Source organism: Spermophilus citellus (assembly GCF_964194105.1).
Source record: "Spermophilus citellus genome assembly, contig: SCAFFOLD_366, whole genome shotgun sequence".
Taxonomy (NCBI): domain Eukaryota; kingdom Metazoa; phylum Chordata; class Mammalia; order Rodentia; family Sciuridae; genus Spermophilus; species Spermophilus citellus.
Genome location: NW_027673182.1, coordinates 97,329 through 109,730, shown reverse-complemented (window position 1 = coordinate 109,730; position 12,402 = coordinate 97,329). Strand labels below are relative to the sequence as shown.

At 39.7% G+C, this 12,402-nt stretch overlaps 1 pseudogene across 1 annotated transcript; it reads left to right on the top strand.

The window, feature by feature from the left end:
- The first annotated feature begins 253 nt into the window (after positions 1-253).
- LOC308640021 (rho-related GTP-binding protein RhoC-like) lies at positions 254-12,132 on the top strand (annotated as a pseudogene). Its single transcript has 4 exons — positions 254-316; positions 10,539-10,659; positions 10,925-11,055; positions 11,909-12,132. The product of its transcript is annotated as a rho-related GTP-binding protein RhoC-like (transcript).
- Positions 12,133-12,402: the final 270 nt, after the last annotated feature.

Below are 12,402 nucleotides of genomic sequence, written 5' to 3'. Positions count from 1 at the left end.
GGCGAGCGCACCACCGCTTGAGCCATATCCCCAGCCCCACATAACAACTAAGATGTTGTGTCCGCCAAGAACTAAAAAATAAATATTAAAAATTCTCTCTCTCTCTCTCTCTCTCCCCCTCTCTGTTTAAAGGCAAATGCTGTTTTTCAGGGATATTCTCACAACATGTTATAGAAATCTGGTTTCCACTTATAATTCATGTATGAATCACTGAACAACTTATTAAATCATGATTAGTCTGGTTTATCTATTCATGAAGATTTATCTTATTCATGAAGGTGGAAAGAGTTACCTGAAGACTGCTGAACTTAAGAAGGTGAGCTATCATTATAACATGGAGCACTTTGATTCATCTGCTCCTCTAGTGTGGGCTTATTTTTTTGGACATAGTAGATTTTTAAAAGCAAAAGGAAAAGAATCAAGGTCTTCAGAGTTTAGTTAGCAGACTAAGCACTTTCATAGTTTAAGTCCCTATAACTAATAGAAAATAAAGAAATGTGAGGAATTGTGGTGCTGAGGATCAAACCCAGTGCCTCACAGGTGCTAGGTAAGCACTCTGCCACTGAGTTACAACCTTAGTCATGAAAATCTCAAGGTTTAGATAAGTATGTAAGCCTAGATATACTGGCCATTTGAATTTCTATTACTTGTGAGTCATTATGATGAAACAATTCTGTAAGATGATTTAATTATGTAAGATAATATGCTCATGTTATAAATCATAATAATAAAAAAGTAATACTATAACACTTTGATTAAGTTTTAATTCAAATAAATGTTGTAGCATATTGGAAATAAATACCTATGTGCTGGATATGATGTAGTAATAGACTTGAAAATGCCTTCCTACAGCACCTACCCAGTAGCCTTCTCTGCTTCCTCTCTACCCAGATTTGGAGCTGAGGCTTCCAGGATGAGGTTATGTGGGACCAATAGCCGTAGCTCATCTCAGTAAACTGGTAATCTTGGTGTTACAGCTGAAGTTTGAGAGTACCTGTCTTACTGTAGCCAAAGAGGGGGTCCCCAGTGGAAAAGAGAAAACTTTTTTTTCCTTCTCAGTTATAAACAAGCTCCATCTGGATAAAAATTTTGATTGTACTTCTCATTTTCCAAGGTAAGTGACCCCAGGTTTTTTATGTGGAAACTAATTGTAACAAACCAGTTGATGACATCCCATGTTTCTCCGAAAACAGCTCAGAGTAAGACACCCATTATCAATTTATATACCTCACAGTGAGGTTAAAATTCTAAATGCTTTGGTTGTGAGAAGGAAACATGGAGACTGAATTGGGACAACTCTTTCTAGAATGAAATGAAGGGAGTTAATAGGTAGGAGAAAAGACAGAGGAAAGAAAATTAAGAAGAAAGAAAGGAGTTCATCACTGATGGGATTTTGATAATTGGGTATGAAGACAGGGTAAAGAGGCCACCTGCCTGTGAGGGAGCCAGGTTTCTCTGCACTGAGGTGATTGTAACTTCCCTCAATAACTGGCTCCTCAGTTAATCTCCCATTTTAGTCCATTTCTTCACTTCTCTCATTCAAGTAAAGCTTGAATTTTCAGATTTGTTCTCTTTATTTTACACAAATCCATCACAAAAGCTACATAGGCCATGGTGTCATGTAATTATAATTCTTGATATAATCTTCAGTTTTGTCATTCTAATGAATTTAAACTGTGTCTTGTATTTTTTTTTCTTTTAGTGTAAATAGTAAAAATGTTAAAACTTCACCTTTGCCTGACATTTTACTTATATTGGATTGTCTTCTCAGAAAATAGATCAGGAAAGTTAAATGAAAAAATAATACTGCCCATTATATTGTTTTCAATAATTAATAATAGGTATGCATATAATACATACAATAATGTCTTCCTATATACAAGGCTGAATTTAAATATTCTTTTACCAGGCTTGGTTTCACCACATTAGGAAAACTTTGCCTTTATAAAAGCTGCTATTTGTACTCAAATGTAATCACCTTAAAAGAAAAGTAAATGCACCCAAGAACCTGCCAATCATGATTCAATGTGGACTCATTCATTTATGGGATTGATGCCATCTACTGTCACTTGGACAGTAGGATGAGTGGATTCAGAGTCAGAGGGCAGGTCTTTTCCAACCAGAGGCTCTTGGATGAGAACTGTTCTGTCCAATATACAACAAGTGGGAAAGGTGTGGTTTCCACTGTAAGATCCAGTTTTCATCTCTGGAGATTACCATTATTTGGGATCCATTCCTAGGCTTCCTCATTGATGCTCAGGACATCCAAATTCTGCTGTGATACAGATGATAAAAAAAAACTATAAGGAGAATGCAAGACACCATGAAAAACCAGAGAATAGTGGCTGTGCAGATTTTTGAGACTGCACCTGCAGATTGGAATTGGAGACAAATTAGAAGAAATTTCAAATCGCAAATGCTATGGCTGGTTTTTGTAGATGGGAACTTCCCAGCAAAGTTTCTACTGTCTGCAAAAATGAATCTTTTTGTGGAGCAGTTTATTTCTAAGTCTCCGTTGGCCCATCAAGTGGAAAATATATCAGCAGCTAAAATTTTGGAAATTCTGTTCTCTCCATTTATGGTATCTTCAATCATGGCCCAAAGCCCATGTGGATATTTTTGTCCTGGCATCTTGGCATCTCCTCAGATTGTGTGGTAACGATTGCTGTGATTATCAGGAGAGAATTTCAAATACAAGTGATTTTTTTCTCTTCATAAAGTGTTTCTGGTATATAGGTGAGAAGCAGGACCTCAAATTCAGAGTTCTGGAACTTATCTTTAGTTTTTTGTTGTGGTCTCAGAATATATACTATATTTTCATTTTCTTGTTCAAATTCTCAATGCCAACTTTATTACTCCACAATAAAATAAACTATTCCTCATAGTATATTTCAAATAGATGCAGTATTTTGTAATTATTTTTCTCCTATATTAGATGCACTCTATATGAGAATTTTTTGTTCTTCATTTGGTATTGTATATGAGAGAAAAAAAAAGAAGATTCACTTGACCCTTTGTAAAACAATGCTCATTCCTGGCCCCTCTTTTTCTTCCTTAGATACAGATACCTTATTGGAAAGTCTTTAATTTTGGATTACCCACTGTAAACTTGACAAGATAATGTGTCCTCGTGTCACTTTCATACCTTCTCTTGGCTCAGGAGTTTGGGAGGTATCCACAGTTCTCATGTCTACATACTTTGGAGGGCTGGCTCATTTGAGTCTCTGTGTCCTCTCTTGCCAAGAGAAAAAGTCTGAAATATTGTGTGAAGGATATCAAAGGAGCAGTTATATACCCTGCTGTTGAAAGAAATCTGGTACATCCTTCATTTCAAGACAATTTATTTCTTTTCTTAACTACTGACAATACTGCTACATAAAAAATGGGCATTCAGTTATTTCTTTAACTTCCTCATTCTAACCCCTCGAAATTATACCTAGAATCAATTTAACCATGTAATATGTTAGTTGTGTTTTAAATGGTTTAGAGTTTAACTATTTTCAAAAATGCATTTCCTAAACTTGCATTCTCACCAACAGTGTACAAGGGTTTTCTTTTTTCTATATCCACAATTTCTTGAGTCTTTGTTATTATAAGCTTATTAACAAAAGCTGTTCTCGACTTCTCCTGGAGGAAGAAGGGGACCCAAGCGGTGGAATCCGTGGAAGCACGGTTTTTTCCCCTTTTTATAGTTTTGGTGATGAAATGTAGGTGGGAAGGGTTAGGACACAGGTGGGCCAAACGGGAAGGAAGGACTTTTGGGATGGGCTTATCACTTCTCTGGGATCGGCTATCTCCAAATCTGTTGGGGGCTGTTTCCTGGGCTCCATTAACATTTCTTTGAGGTGGACTTTGGCCTAGGGCCTTTTTGGGACTTCATTAACATTTCATGAGTTGTCCTGTTTTCCCTGAGTCATTCTCAGCATGGCCTCCATTTTAGATTTCACTCGGTATTAGACCCGATTTACCTAACTTCACTGACTACCTAATTTTATATCTGGCTTCACTACTACTGAGTCTCAAAGGAGAAGCATGTAAATGGACAGGTGGCACATATTTGTGACTATTGAGACATGCAGGAGTATAATGGTCCACTTCATGCTTCTGCCATCGAGGCTTATTTTTAAATGGACATTTTTTTTTATCCCTAATCTTGGAGGAAACAGGATTGTCCTTCTTCCACATCCTAAATCCATTTATCTATCCTTGAGCACACATCTATCTCAGGAATAAAGTAATTCAGATTTTGGGAGTTGGATCCAGAAGATCTAAGAAGTCTCCCAAATTAACAAGTGAATTATGACCCCTATTAGGACACACCTAGAATGTATCCTTTGAATCACCTTCAAATATCCTCTGTTCGCACTGATTGGTAGAATCAGACTCTGGAGACAGAAGTTCCCTGTGTTTTTACTTTTCTAACAAAGCAATAAAATTTATTTTTCCTTTTTTTTCCTCAAAAGCCATGTCTCATTATTGTATTGGCAACAGGGGCAAGAAGCAAATTTTTGGTAACAGAAGAATGGCAAAGTTGAGGCAGCCTCAATAATTTAGGGAGACCTTCAACAACTTAGTGAGACCCAGTCTCCATATTAAAACAAATAAAAATAAAAAGAACTGGGGATGCAGCTTGGTGGTAAAGCACCCCTGGGTTCAATCCCCAGTACTGGAGGTTTGGGGAAATGGGGGGGAGTGAGAAAGAGAGTGCCCAAGAACTTCTGGAATGCAGGAAACACCCATGAACATTTGAAATGCAAAACAGGAAACACTTGGGCAATCCACGCATGCCCTTGGCCCAGGTTCTTGTCTGAAAAAAGTAACAGGACACAAGGAAAGTAAGCTAGAGCTAGAAAAACTGGTGTGAAATTTTGTAATGGCTCTGTCTTCTGTCTTTAGCTCTGAGCTATTGCAACCAATGGGTTGCTGTTTCTCCCTCTGAAAATGCCTTGCATTCTCCCTTGGATATCTATCGGTTTTCCTAAATAAATTTGTGTCTCTGGTTGGTGTGCACTGAATTTTTTATCATTCTTGTATGCCAAGGACCCCACTTGTCCTTGTAAGGGTCCGGCGAAGCGTCAGAGAAGGAGAGACCACAAGAGACTAGCTCCATGCAATGGCAAGGGGGATTTATTAGAAATCCGTTCCAGCGCACTGGGGCTCCGTGCTCACTCAAGAAGGGAGAGCAGCCCAGAGCCCAGAGCAGAGGTCAAGCAGAGCTTAAGTACACTTTTTGGAGAGGGCGGGGGGCTTTGCATACATCAGAACAAATCATCATGAGGTGCGGGAAAATTGAACAACAACTCTGATACATGATTAGTCCATTCATTGGCGGGAACAGGCTGGGCAGGTGTGATTGGTCACTTCTAAACTGGGTACACATTCAAACTGATTGGTTCGGGCCCTGTGACAAACTGCACAGGGCCCTAGGCTGAATGGCCAGTAGGGCGTTGTCTTAACTATCTCAGGAATCTGGGTGTAACAGAGGAACTTAATAATACCCAATCTTTTACATTTTAATTCAAGGTTTCCAGCTTAGAAACTTTACCCTTTCATTCCCCACTCCTTTTTCTGACTACTTTTAATCTTAAAAGTAATGAATCATAATTATTGGGGAGTCTCATTTTTCATCTCTGTCGGTGGAGCATATTGCCTTCTGATTACCATGGGTTGTCCTGTGTTTCCTGGAATCAGTTTTAGCATGGCCTCCATTTTAGATTTCACTCGGTATTAGACCGATTTATCTAACTACACTAACTACCTAATTTTAAATCTGGCTTCATTCCCCCCTCTAATTTGGGAACTCCTTACTGCTCTGAGGAAGGGGGACGAAGAGGATCTCTATGGCTTCTTCAGGATGAAAAGGGACGGTGTGGGGCAAGCAGTTTGGAGTCCCCCTTAAAAAATATTGGGTCTATCGAGTGGTTCATGCTAAAAGTCCAATTGAGAAGTAATAGGCTGGAAGGCCATTCGAGTGATAGGTGGTCTATAAGAGAAACAAGAACTCATTAGTACTGGAACCATATTGATGCAGTAATAAATGCCACAGCACAGGAATATGCCAATGAGTATAATGACCAAGACAAAGATTAACAATGTTTTCCATCAGGCAGTACCAGGAACTAGGAGCTAAGATATTGTTTTCACAACAAAGTTGCTGAGGACATGGCTTCCATCTGAGCATGTAAATCTTTAAGGATACTTGTCACATTGTCAGAAATGTCAGGGATGTCAACACAACATTTAGGGTTACAGATGTCTTTTCCCTTAAGATATAGTCTAATAATTTAATGCCATCTGATCCTGCAAAATCCTTTTACTAGTATGACCTCTGTGTCTAATAGAAAAATCTTTAATTCTGCTACTCAGGGCTGGATAACCATACTAGCAAACATCAAGTCTACCTGCGTTGGTTAGAAATAAAGGCCTTAGACTAAAACTACTCTAGCAGTCCCTTTGACATTTATCAGGCATTTCTGTCTAAGAATCTCTTTTGTAGCCTCCAGTCTACTTATTTATGGAAGTTACATTTAATTATTATTATCATTTAAGATGTCCAGGAACAGCTGTGCTTTGGCTTTGACTGTCTTTGCTAAGTGTTTAAGATGAAGCAAGTCAAACTGATTTATGTTTCTACCTATTGTTAACAGTCAGCTGAGTCCCCTGGGAGTCCTCGGGAACTTCACAGCAGCTTCTCAGTTCTGCTAGTGCCATTTGCGCTGGGATGGGTCCAGGCCTTGCTTGACCATACGGCTTCCCTCAGAAGCATCAGGGATGTCTCCCTTCTCTGATGACCCTCCTCTTTACAGCAAATGCACTGATTGGCCTTCTGCCCTCCACTGGTCTCATTAATCTCCCTGCTCGGGAAGTTATGTGGCCTAGAGTTGCAGAGCCCTTTGAAAAAGTTCCCTATTCCCTGATTCAGACTGACTCAGAGGGCAAGAGCCAAATTTTTAATTTTAAAACTTAATCTTAAACATCTAGCAAATAAGTCAACAGCCTTATATTAAGGGTGCTGAACTTTTATGTCTATCTCTCTATCCTGTAGGTGATAACTCCTTATCTTAAGTTAACCCAGGTTGTGAGTTCTTAAAGCAGTACCTCTTAAAAAAAATTAACATGCAATCCTTAGACCATCTAAAAGCAAACTTTAAAACAAAACTAACTAGGATAAAAACATATTTAGTTTACATAATAGCTACCTTGAATTCTGGCAGAGTTATACATTATAATCCCCTGTTTGATATCCTGGCAATCGTGACAAAAACCAACTTTTGGGCACAACTTTAAATGCACTGGAATCTGGCCTACTTTTTTCATAGTCACTTTCACTTGCAGTGAGATGGTACATAGAGCCTTATCTCAAGTAAGGCGGGGCTCATAAATCTTAAATACTATAGTTCTGAAGCTGATCTTTGCTTTTTAGACATCATTTTACAAAGCCTACATAAATTGTTGCTCAAGTTCACATGAATATTAGCTAACACAACATAATATCACATCTAAAACATGAATTAAAGAAAGGCTGAAAGCTTTTAACCTCTTGTAGGAAAGTAGCAAAGCACTTTTGTGTTTTACAATAAAACCTTTACCCAGATTAGGCTCTCATTAACTTAAAAATACATTTAAATTGTGTCTCAGTGTAGAAAGTAACATAGAACTTTACATATCTTACTGATAACAAGTCCAGTTATAGAACACAAATGATATAATTGAATCTCCAACATGTTTTTTTTTTGAACCTAAAATTACCATACAACTTTAGAACACCAGCTTGTAAAGCTTCTACCTTACAGACTTGTATACCTGGAAGATATGAACACATTAGTAACATCACAATTACATTGATGATTTTATGCTAACCAAGTTTGGCTTTTAAAGAAATAACATAGCACAATTCTCTAAAACAACAGCACTTGTTTAACTGCTTAATTTCTTGTTTAGCTGCTTAATTTCTTTAAGATTACTTGCTCAATGGGCTGGGGATGTGGCTCAAGTGGTAGTGCGCTCGCCTGGCATGCGTGCGGCCCAGGTTCGATCCTCAGCACCACATACCAACAAAGATGTTGTGTCCACCGAGAACTAAAAAATAAATATTAAAAAAATTCTCTCTCTCTCTCTCTCTTCTCTCACTCTCTCTTTAAAAAAAAAAAGATTACTTGCTCAAAAACTTACTTATAACCAACTTGTACAGACCTTTTTTATCACTTACTTAAACCCTCTTAATTACTTAATCACATAGACTCTCTTATCCAGAAACACATTTTCCCTCTATTAAATCCATACCTAGAACCTTCTAGTTTCTCTTTTCTATCTGTTAACCTCCTTCTGTTCACATCTTGAAACAATACTTGTAAACTTTTTAATTTAAGCAGATTTAACATTTTATTAGGGCTTTTTTGAACACCTAGAAAAACTTATAAGCTTAATTTAAGACCTCCTTTTTTATCTATTTACCAAATTTGAATTGAGCCATTTGAATCACGTGAATCAAAGATATTTGGATCCATTTTTAATTTTTTGTGAGCGCTCCTCATCTATTAATTGTCATATCACTGCATAATATATGGACATACACACATACAGACATACCGACATACAACACATAACAAGAGTAACACATAACACAAAAGGTCTTGCAGCTTTCTCAGGTGAAATCTCATTGCAATGTTTAAAAAAAAAACTCCAGTTGATCAAAAATAGAACTTATCAGAAAAACACTAACTTGTCTGTAGGATAAAAATCACGAGCTCAAAAAAAAAATACAGAATCTAAGAAAAAGCAAGAGTCCTAAAAAAAGATGACTGGCCAGTAGTTAGTAAATACCATACAATTTACTTCTTGGTTTGGTCTAGTTTGAGTTCAGGTAAAAAGACACTTTTACCCTTTTTTTTCCCTTGGGCCTCAGATCTGTCTCCTACTGAGTGCTCCAGGCTTCTTCTATTTGCATATCAATTTAAGTCCTGGCTGAGGTCTGGAAGGAACTGGGAAACCTGGAATTCTGAGCAGAAACTTCACGCCTAAGGCATTTTAACCATAAGTCACATTTTTCAGGTTTGGAAGTTGAAAATATGGTAAAAGTTTAAGATACAATTTACAAAATTTCATCTTTGTACCTTCCTACACTAGAAAAACTTGCTCACACAAAACTGAAAATAGGATCTTTCTTGATAATATAAAAGCCACCATCAGAAGAAGTTCCTTCAGGATCATTAAGCTACTTTCTTTGTTCTGAAGTTTCTAAAGTAGTATTAAGTTACATTAAATTTGCCTAAAAAATTTTAGAAAGAACCACACACTACCATGCATATCTGAAATTAGGCTTTGAAAATTCCCAAGACTGTTACTAATTAATGTCATTTCAATAAGCCAGACCAACGTTTTAATTCAACACTTTTTTTTCCTAAATCTTACACACAGAGAAACAGATACTAAATCATAATTTACTATCCTTGCCCAAATCAATGCACTGTATACCCAGTGAAATCTCCTTAGGCTACCCAGTTCAAAAATTGATGAAAAAATAAAACTGAATGATTGGGAGTTACTTGCCAACTTAGAAGTAGAGTTCTTTTAATTTTCTATCCTAAGTATTTAAGTTCTCTGGCATGAATTATCTGAAATCAAACTAATCAATTACCTAACCCCAACTTTTAACTGCAAGATTATGCAATGTTTCAAACTCATTTAGAAACCAGATGTTACAATGAAACATCTCTTAGACACACATTTAGCCTAGATTATCCCCAAGAAACAATCTATAATAACCTTTAAAACAGACTGGATAAGAAAAAAATCTCTCCGGGTTTTGAACTTCCATTTAATTATGACTCCTATCAGTGGCACCTTAGATTTTTCATGAGTGGACCAGATGTTCTCACATAGGGGCAACTATAGGTGCAAAATCAAAGGTCTCAGTGTGACTGACTTTACTGCATTCAGTGTCTCTTCTTTTTAAGTAAACAAAGGTGGCTTAATCCTTAAGATGCAGATAAGGACCCAGGGAACTCCCCAGAGCTAAATGGCTCTGGCAGTGGCTGGGAGTCCCTTAATCTTATCTTTCACCCACAGGATCAGCTCCTCCAGTTTGGTTTGACCTTAGGCACTAGGCATTTTTTTTCCTAACTTTGTAGTAGCCAGCTCCCAAAATGCTCATCCTCTGCTTGCAGTTGTTTCGAGTGCTAGGCTTGTGGAGACTCCTTAGAAGTCTCCTCAGGAGTGTTAAAAGCAGCACTTTGCCACTGAACTATATCCCCAGTCCTTTTTACTTTTTTAAACAATTTGAGACAGCATCTTGTTAAGTTCCCCAGGATGGCCTTGAACTTGGCGATTCTTCTGCCTCAGCCTCCCACATTGCTGGTTTATAGGTATGCAGCAGTACACCCAGTTTACATCTTAGAACTTTAAAGAAAAACTCAATTGAGTTTGTTATGACTGTGATTAATATGGTGCCTTGCACACAGTAGGACTAGTGGTTTGAGAGGATCTCTGGGTAGTAGGTTGGGGCCCTTGGGGTCAGCTATGTATTGCCCATTTATCAGGTGGAGCTGGCTTTGTGGGACACAGCAGGGCAAGAAGACTATAAATGTCTTCGGCCTCTCTCCTATCTGGACACAGATGTCATCCTCATGTGCTTCTCCATTGACAGCTCCGACAGCCTGGGTGAGGACTTTGGAGAGAGAGGGTGGAGACGCTTTGGAGTCAGCCATCTTCAGAGGCTGTGGGGATGGAGTCACAAGGGCCACACAGGCTCTGCTGGCTCCTTTGTTGTGGCATCTCCGGTGTTTGGAAGGGCTTGGGGGAGGATATGCTACAAGGGACGGGGTTTTGAGGTATGAAGGAGACCATCAGCCTTAGACTGCTATGGGAAGGAAGACCAGTGCTCACATGCTTAAACTGAGGTACCTATTGGGACATGTCTGTGCAGAAAACATTCCTGAGAAGTGGACCCTGTAGGTGAAGCACTTCTGCCCCAATGCGCTCATCATCCTAATGGGGAATAAGAAGGACTTGAGGCAAGATGAGCATACCAGGAGAGAGCTGTCCAAGATGAAGCAGGTGGGTGGGGCTGCCTGATGGGGAACCCTGGGGAGGAAGGTGCCCTCTGAGGGGTTGCAGTCTGGGGCAGAAAGGAGCTCTCTCTTCAGCCAACTGTCCTGTGTTAAGCAGTCATAGTGATATCTACCTCCTCCTCTCCCATGTGTGTGCCCTGCTAAGAACCAGAAGGAACCTCAGTATCAAATCAGATGATCATAGAATGAAGTGGGTGACTTGTCCAAGGTCACTTGGCATTTTAATTTATTCCAGTTTATTATTCTGTCTTTGGAATTGGGGCTACTAAAATGAATAAGGAAGTCCTTGTCCACGGGGAGACAGCTTATGTTTCACTTAGGGTATGCAGACTGTGCCATCAGTGTACCTGGGGAGGAAGGGCATCATCAATGGCTGAAGAAAGGCTTAGGGGGTGGGGGAGCTGACTTATTCAGGGTCTCACTAAGTGGCCCACTGACCAGAGGAAGAGTTTATTATAGGAAGCTGCCAGGGTATGGAATAGAGACTATCTTGAGAGGATAATTATATAAGGCAAGGTTTTAAACTGGGGACAGCAGGCAGAGGATGGGTTGGGGGGATGATGGAGAAAGTAGTCATTTAGGAGGTAGCCAACACACATTCAGGCAAAACATATGTGGACCATAGGGTCTGCAACTAGGTGGGAGAGGAGGGGCTAGTCTGGGGACAACTTTGAATGTAAACATGAGGTTTAGATCCCTGCCTGGGGCAGCTGGGGCCTGGATGCTTTGTGGGTTCAAGGCTGGAGGAGGTATTTGTTATAGTTACTATACTTATGGGTGATTTGGTGAGAGGTGCACCTAACCAACAGCTTCCTCTGCCTTATCTTCTGTCTTCTCAGGAACCTGTCCGATCTGAAGAAGGCCGGGATATGGCAAATCATATCAGTGCCTTGAGTGCTCTGCCAAAACCTATGAGGGATTGCAGGAGGTTTTTGAGATGGCCACTCAAGCTGGCCTCCAGGTCCACAAGAATAAGTGCCAGAGGGGCTGTCCCATTCTCTGAGATCCCCATGGCTCCTGATGCCCTTTTCCTTCACAGGGGTTTAGGGATCACCCACCTGCCCTTGAGCTCCACCCTTAGGACTCCATGCTGAAGGCTCCTTTTTCCAGTTCCCTCATGCCCAGGATTGCATCATTTCCCTAGCCCCCAGAGTGGTGGCAGGCCTGCCCTCCCTCCCTGTCCTCTGGGAGCTGGGCCTGTGGCCTGCCCTTCTTGAGCAGTCCAGGGGTAGGGCTCTTACTCCCTTTGGCCCTCCCCAGAGGATGGTCACACACTAGCACTTTATATACTTCTGGCTCAGAGGAGCATTTCTAGGGTAGGTAGATTGGGGGT